The sequence below is a fragment of the Elephantulus edwardii genome, unplaced genomic scaffold, assembly GCF_000299155.1.
Source record: "Elephantulus edwardii isolate Elephantulus edwardi_28Jun2011 unplaced genomic scaffold, EleEdw1.0 scaffold00517, whole genome shotgun sequence".
Taxonomy (NCBI): Eukaryota; Metazoa; Chordata; class Mammalia; order Macroscelidea; family Macroscelididae; genus Elephantulus; species Elephantulus edwardii.
In genome coordinates this window covers 311,730-320,852 of record NW_006400267.1, presented here as the reverse complement: position 1 = coordinate 320,852, position 9,123 = coordinate 311,730, and positions in this window count along the sequence as shown.

The following is a 9,123-nucleotide window of genomic DNA, read 5'->3' as shown; positions in this document are numbered from 1 at the left end:
GAGATTGCAAGCTGAGATCCATTCTACTTTTGATCATGTAGAGATTTTTGGAGGTACTTCTGTGGTTTTGTTTTGTTGAATTTGTTGTGATTTGTTGAATTCTTTTTGTTGTTGTTGTTGTTTTACTTTTATGTATTACAAACAGTAATAAATCAGAGAAGGAAATAAGCCATACTTACCCTGATGACAACATAATTTTGATCAAAACAAAAGGGAAGCAAATGTGGGAAGCCAAATATTAAGTTATATAATAAACCATATGCTTAATTAGGAATTGAAGGAAACACAAAATATAAGCTGGAGTTCCTCTTCTGACAGATCACATGAAATGAGCTGCTTCCTGCAGACAAGAGCCAGCTAGGTTCCCCTGCAGAGGGAGCGTTAAAAGTCTATACTTGTGAACTACTTCCTTCCTGAGGTAAGCATAAGGTTGACAATAGAGGAAAAAACGTGGCTTCATTTACAAAAGAATGTTCTTTATTATTTGCTTCCTGGTGATTCTCAATTAAGACACAGAGAGGTATGGCTTGAGGGCTCCTACTTGCTGGATTTTCCTGGTAAATTCACATCTTAGACTCTCCCCAGCTGTCTTAGGTCTTTAAAGGCAAGGCCAAACCATGCTTTCTCACAGTGAACTCCACATTGACGGTGGAAAAACACGAGGCAAAATCAGCCAATTAGAAATATTCTCAGCATTTCTTAAGCTGAAGGGGCTGAAAAACAAATTCAAGCCACTGGTGGCAATACTGAAGAATACTTTGGGTAGAATGTTGAATGATCCAGGAAGTATCAAAATAAGATGGAAGAAGTACACAGAGTCACTGTATCAGAAGGAATTGGCTTACACAGAGCAATGTAATGAAATAACATATGAGCAAGAACCTATGGTGATGAATGAGAAAGTTCAAGTTGCTCTGAAAGAATTGCAAAAAACAAAGCTCCAGGAGGTGATGGCATACCAATTGATTTATTTCAACACTCAGACGCTGCCTTGGATGTGCTCTCTAAGTTGTGCCAAGAAATCTGGAGGACAGCCAGCTGGCCAACTGACTGGGTATTTGTTTCCATTCCAAAGAAAGGTGGCCCAAGAGAGTGTGGACATTATTGAACATTATCACTCATATCACATGCAAGCAAGATTCTGCTGAAAATTATCCAGAAACATTTGTAACAATATGTCAACAGAAAACTGCCAGATGTGCAGGCTGGATTTAGAAGAGGTCGTAGTACTAGGGATATTATAGCTTATATTAGATGGATCTTGGCAGAAAGCAGAGAATACCAGAAGAATGTCTATCTGTGCTTCATTGACTATGCAAAGGCTTTTGACTGTGTGGATCACAACAAGCAGTGGCTGACTCTGAGAAGAATGGGAATCCCAGAACATTTGGTTGTGCTAATGCGAAACCTGTACTTATACCAGGAGGCAGTCGTCAGGACAGAGCAGGGAGACACTGGATGGTTCAAAATCAAGAAATGGGCCCATCAGGGATGTATTTTTGTCTCCATACCTTTTCAATCTGTATGCAGAACAGATCATCTGAGACTCTAGGCTGTACGAGGAGGAATGTGGCATCAGGATTGGTGAAAGAATCATCAACAACCTATGTTATGTGGATGACACAACCCTGCTTGCTGAAACTGAGAAGGATCTGCTTGCTGAAAATGAGAAGCGCTTGCTACAGAGGGTCAAGGGCTGCAGTCTTCAATATGGATTGAAGCTCAACATCAAGAAAACAAAGATTCTCACCCCTGGGCCAATTGTCAGCATCAGTATGGATCGTGAGGAGACTGAGATAGTTTACAGTTTTAGTTTACTTGTTTCCACAGTCAGCACTCTTGGTAACAGCAGCCAGGAAATCAGAAGACGAATTGCATTGGGAAAGTCAGCTGTGAGGGACCTCTCAAGAGTACTGAAGAGCAACAACATCAGGCTGGAAACTAAGGTGTGCCTGATCCAGGCTATTGTTTTCGCAATTACGTGCTATGCATCAGAGAGTTGGACAGTGAATAGGAATGATAGAAAGAGAATTGATGTCTTTGAGCTGTGGTGCTGGAGAAGAGTGTTGAATGGACTGCTAGGAGAACAAACAGGTTTGTCTTGGAGAGGGTGAAGCCAGAATGCTTCTTGGAGTCTAGGATTCTGGGGCTTCGTCTGACATACTTTGGACATGTTGCCAGGAGGGACGGGTCCTTGGAGAGGGACATCATGTTTGGGAGAGTGGAGGGACGGCACAGGAGAGGAAAACCCTCGATGAGATGGATCAATTCTGTGAGTGCAGTGATGGGAATGAGTGTGTCTGAAATGGTGAGGTTGGCACAGGATAGAATGGCATTTAGGGCTCTTGTACATAGGGTTGCTATGAGTCGCAAGCCACTCAATGGCACATAACAACAACAACAACACTTTAAAATATAAGGGTAAAGGTCTCAGACTGTCAAGTTTAATAGTTGAATAAGGAAGTCTGAAGGAACCATTTTACAGGTAGATGAAGGAAGATCACAAATCACAAATGCCAGGCTGTCATACATTGGACCCTAAAGATTGTGACTGGCTCTGAATGTCTGTCTAGAGTTTGTGTAGTCCTTGGGTGTTATAAAACATTTAACCCACTAACAATGTGAATTTAAGAAACAGCATAGCCCTGTATGTGCTCACTAGACTATGCTAAAAAATTCAGGAATCAGCTACCTAGTTAACCAGTTGGAAGAGATTCATATTTGTTCTCATTTCAAAAAACATATAATACAACAGAATGAAGAAATTATTGAACAATATCACTATTATCACACACAAATAAAATCTTGCTGAAGGTTATTAGAAACTGGCTAAAACCAGATTTATTGGCCAGGAACATCAGAAATCAAAGCTGGAATCAGAAGAGGTTGTTGAACAAAGGGGTATTATTGCTGAAGTCAAATGGACCTTGACTTAGAGTAGAGAATAATAGAATAATGTTACTTTTACATTACTATGTACAGGCATCTAACTGTGTGCATCATAGTAATTTTTAATAACATTAAGAACAATGAGAATTCTAGAACACTTTGTGCTTATGCAAACCTTGTACCCAAATAAAGAAGCAGTTGGTGGCATAGAACAAAAGAATATTGTGTGGTTTAAAAATCAAGAAAGTTGTGAGTTAGAATTCTTTTACCACTGTTACAAAAGCTGTATGCAGAGTAAATAATATCATATTCAAAATCTGAACTATATGTAGAAGAAAGTGACATAAAGATTGGTGGAAGATTCTCAGAAACATGTGATATCCAGATTACCCACTTTTCTTGAAGAAAAGAAGACTCAAAGCTCAAAGACTATGTTGATGAAGTTCAAATATTGCACTTTTCCATGTTTTTGTTGCTGATGATTACCTTTGAGTAGAGCACGACTCATAGAGACCTTATGAACAAAAGACCTGAAGCCCCTCTACAACTATCGACGTTTATCAAAGTTCACAGAGTTTCCAGAGGCATGTTTTAAGGAAGTGGGTGCCATTCCTGCTTCCAAACCTGTCATAGTATGTTGTTATTATTATTATGTGCCATTGAGGTCCTGCAATGCCTAGCGACCCTATGTACAGCAGCTCTGAACTCTTCCCTGTCTCACTAATTCTGACACACCATCCCCCATTGCCCCAGTTACTGTATCAATTCATCTCATCTGGGATCTCTCTCTCCTGCACTGTCTGTTCATTCTTCTTAGCATGATGTTCTTCTCTAAGCACCAATCTCTTTTGGCCAGGTGCCTAAAGTAAGTGAGGTGGAACTTCAAAATTCTAGCATGCATTCAGAAAGGACCAGTCCCTGGAGAGGGGCACTATGCTTGAAAAAAGAGATGGTCAGTAAGGAAGATGATCTTCAAAAAGATAGACTGGCACTGTGCCTGCAACAATGACAACCACAGCAGAAACTGTGAGAAAGACTGAACATCACGTATGATCTGTTCTATCGTACATTGGGACCACTATGAGTCAGAGGTAATAACAATGACTACAAAGAAACCAGAAGACTGTTAATTTCCAGGAGATCACATTCTAGAGAACTTCCCCCCACCCCTACTCAATAATTTGCTGTTTATATTGGTGTTCTCTTAAGTTCTTTTGCTCTGGGAAGTTTTTAGATTTCCTTTTATGATCATTCTTCCAAAAGTTCATGTTTTTTCTTTTTTTGTTTGAGTCCATGAATGCATTTATATTTAGGTGTCCATGTTTGCCTGTTCTCTAGGCACTTTGCTATATCTATCTCTCAGTAAGAATGTTCTTGTGCCTAAATTCAAGGCAAACCTCTAGACTTGATTCTTTAAAACTTTCCTCTCTTCAATTCTCTGGTCTTTATTTACAGAAGAGACAATGGTATTGAAAGATGAAGGTTAAGCTGTACGAAGGCATTAGAAAGAACTAAGGCCCCAGGAACTGATACAATATAAATTGGTAAGTTTCAACTAACAGAGGCAGCCCTGGAGGTGCTCATTAATTTATGCCAGAAAATTTGAAGGATAGCTGTCTAGTAAACTGAATGGAAGAGATCCATATTTGTACCAATTTTCAAGAAAGTTGATCCAATATAACACATAAATTATTGAAAAATATTATCATTACTTCTTGAAAGCAAAGTATTGTTAAAGATCACTAAAAAATAGCTAGAACATTGACAAGGAACTACTAGAAGTACAAGCTGGCTTTAGCAGAGACCTTGGAAGCAGGGAAACCATTGCGGATGTCAGATGGATTCTGGATGAAAACAAAGAATACCACTAGAATATCTATTTGTGTTTTATTGACTGTACAAAGGTATTTTATTGCTTGGATCCTAACAAATTATGACTAACTTAAGAAGAATGGGAATCCCAGAACACTTAATTGTGCTAACACAAAATCTGTACCTAGACCAAAAAGCTGTTGTCTGAACCAAGCAAGGAAACACTGTAATTTAAAATCAAGAAAGGGTGTATCATAGTTATATTCTTTCTCCATGTCTATTCAATCAGTATGCTGAGTAAATAAATTCCAAAGCCAGGTTCTATGAAGAAGAATGTGGCATCAAGACTGAAAGAAAACTCATCAACAACCTTTGGTTATGCATAATACACAACTTTGCTGGCTGGAAGTCAGGATAATATGGAACACTTGCTGCAGAAGACCAAGGACTACAGCCTTCGGTATGGACTACATTTCAACATCAAGAAAACAAAGGTCCTCACCACAGGACCAACAGTCAACATTATGATAGATGTAGAAGGATTGATGCTGTCAATTATTTGATCTTCCTTAGATCAACAATCAACAAACAGTCAAGAAACCAAGAGACTTATTGCATTGGACAAGTCTGCTGGCAGGGACCTCTCCAAAATTCTGAAGAGTAATGATGTCAGTTTTAAGACTAAGATGTTCCTAATTTATACCATGGTCTTCCCCATACCTCCAATGCATCAGAAAGATAAACAATGAACAAGGATGACGGAATTGATACCTTTGAGTTGTGGTGCTGGAAAATAGTACTGAACATCCCATAGACTGTCAAAAGAACAAGCACATATGTCTTGGAGAAGGTACAACCCAAGTGCTCTTTGAAGGCTAGGATGGCCAAACTTCTTCTTTGATACTCTCGACATGTAGCTAGGTGAGGTTATTCCTTGGAAAGGAACATCATGGTTGGAAATATGTACTGTGAAGGAAGGACAGGAAAGTCCTCAATCAGACTGACATGGTGATTTCAGCAATTGGTTTCAGTGTGTCAGTCATGTTGAGGACAGTAGAGAAAAGGCAGGATTCAGCTCGGCTGTTAATAGGATCACTATGAGTTGTACTCTACTTTACAAAACCTAACAACAATAATTCATAAGATAGGGAGCCCCAGTGGCCTAATGGTAAGAAACTGCACTACAATCCCAAAGGCACACAGTTCAAATCCACCAGCTGCTTTTTTGGGAGAAAGATGGGCAACCTCCTCTAGAACTATTTACTTCCTCTTTAAACCCACTGGAGGGTCAGCTATGGGTTGGTTCCAACTCAGCGGTACACAACAACACAACATTCACAAGATAGGGATCTCTGGTGGCTTACTGGTAAGGAGTTGCACTGTAAACCCAAAGGCATATAGTTCAAATGCACCAGCTGCTCCATGAGAGAAAGATATACAATCTTATCCCATGCAATTCACAGGTTCTGAAAACCCACTAGAAAATCAGCTATAAGTCAGTTCTAATTTGAGGGTACACAACAATGACAATTCATAAGATGGAATTCAGGTGATACAGTGGTCAACAGATCAAATCCACTAGCTACTGGATCACTACAAGTGGGAACGGACTTTATACTATTGAGCTTTGCTTTGTTCTTTATTAAGAAAACATTAGACATTCTGTTTGTTCCTATATGGGTTTTATTATTATTATTATTACTACTACTACTACTATTACTAATTTTTCCTACTTTCTGTGTCTTATTATTTCCTATCTTCTCTGATTGCATAATCTATAGGGAGTTGGGCTGCTAATCTGAATTCTGGCAGTTTGAATCCATTAGCTTCTCTACTGGAAAAATAGGACAATCTCCTGTGTGATTTCAACTTCCAAAAATCAGTTGCATAGTCAGTTAGATCAGTTCTATCTCCACAACAATGGATGAGTATCAGATTTTTTTTTTTAGTATCAGATATTTTAATCAATTTTGATAACTGTATCTTCCAAATAGTCCATTACATTTCAAATATTATGTTTGCATTTTTCATTTCCATGCATTTCTATTACTGAAATAATATTTTAGTATCCTACCACTCTTGTTTCATAAATGCATGCTTTATTTCATTTATTGTATTAATTTATTAAGGTTTTTTGTTTCTGTGTTCATCTACCCTTAGTGTGGACATTATTGTTATTAGGCACTGTCAAGTTAAGTACAACTCATAACGACTCTATGAACAACAAACCTGAACTCTGACATATCCTGTGCCATCCTCAATCTCTGACACTTGCAAGCCTATTATTTCAGTCACAATGTCAGTCCACTAGCTGTTCTGCAAGAGGAAGATGAGTGCTCCTCTCCTTCACCATCCCTCCACCTTTCCAAGCATGATGTCATTCTCAAGGAATAATCTTTCCTAATAACAGGCCCAAAGTATAAGAGGTGAAGCTTCATCATCTTTGGCTCCATGGAGCATATTGGGTGCACTTTCTCTAAGACATACTTATTTATTCATTCAGCAGTCCTTGATATCTTTAATATTATTCTCCAACACCACAACTCAAAGACATCAATTCTTTTTCTGCCATCCTTATTTATTGCCCAGCTTTCAAATACATAGCAAGTTACTGAAAAGACAATGGCCTGAAAAGACAAGTGCACCTTAGTACTCAAACTAATATCATTGCTCCTCAACAATTTGGAGAGGTACCATATAATAATATGTCTCCTGATCTCCCAACTGCTGGTACCAGTGGATCTGAGTAAGATTAATCCTTGATATTGTCAATATTTTCTCCATTTATCATTATATTTCCTATTGATTCATTGGTGAGGATTTTTGTTTCCTTGACATTGAGATGCAATCCATATTGAAGGCTGCAGTGTTTAACCTTCTGCAGCAACTGCTTCAAGTCTTCCTCACTATCAGCAAGCAAGGTTGTGTCATCTGTGTAACAAAGGTTATTAATGAATCTTCCTCTAATGCTGATGCCACATTCTTCTTCATGAAGTCTAGCTTCTGGAATAATTTGCTCAGCATACAGATTGAATAAATATGGAGAAATAATTCAACCCTGACACTCACCTTTCCTAATTTTAAACAGTATAGTGTTTCCTTGTTCTTTTCAAACAATAGCCTCTTGGTCAAGGTATGAGTTTCACACAATTAAATGTCCTAGGATTTCCACTCTTCTCAATGTTAGTCGTCATTTCTTATGATCCATACAGTCAAATGTCTTTGCATAGTCACAAATAGACATTCTCCTGATACTGTTTCCTTTTATCATCAACAATGACATATTTGTTGCCACAATCTCTTCTAGCCAGCTTGAACATCTTTCAATCCTGTCTATGTACTGTTCTAGCTGTTTGTGAATTATATGCAGCATATTTTGTTCATACATGATATTAATGAAGTTGAATAATTTCTACATTATATTGAATTATCTTTTTAAGGAATGGGAACAAACATGGATCTATTCCTGTCAATTGGCCAGACCTTAATAGTAGAGATTTTTCTTGACTATCTCGTGTTATTTGTCTATGCTGCCAACTTGAAGGCTGGTAGTTTGAATCACAAGCACAGGAGAAAATGAGTAATCTCCGAAAACAAGGAAGTTCAGTGAATACCACTATCATTAAGATATATGCACCAACAACCAGAGCCAAGGAAGAGGAGATAGAAGATTTTCATCAACTTTTACAGTCAGAGATGGATCGAACATACAATCAAGAAGCATTGATAATAATGGGTGACTGGAATGCAAAAGTCGGGAACGGAGAAGAAAATTAATGGAAAACATGGACTCAGTGACAGAAATGGAGCTGGAGAGAGAATATTGAATTTTGCACAATAACTTATTCACTGCAAATACTTTTTGTTAAGAGACATACACGCAGGTTATATACATGGATTTCACCTGATGGTATGCATAGGTATCAGATCGATTGCATCTGCAGAAAAAAAAACACTGGCGAAGCTGAATATCAGCCGTGAAAACTAGACCTGGAGCTGATTGTGGAATAGATCACCAACTACTCATATGCAAGTTCAAGCTGAAGTTGAGGAAAATTAAACCAAATCCATGGGAACCAAAAAATGACTTTTTGTCTATCCCACCTGAATTCCAGAACCATCTCAGTAACAGGTTTGAGGCCTTAAACACTAATGAGCAAAGACCAGACAAGTTGTGGGAGGATATCAAGGGTATCATCCAGGAAGAGTACAGTCATTTCAAAGACAGAAGAGGAAGAGAAGACCAAAATGGATGTCAGAAGAGACTCTGAAAATTGCACTGGAGCACTGAAAAGCCAACACAGAATGAAGAATTCAGGATAGTAAAAAGTTGAATGGAAGATTTCAAAAGGCAGCACAGGATGACAAAGTAAAATATTACAATTAAATGTGCAAGAAGTTGGAGTGAGAAAATCAAAAGGG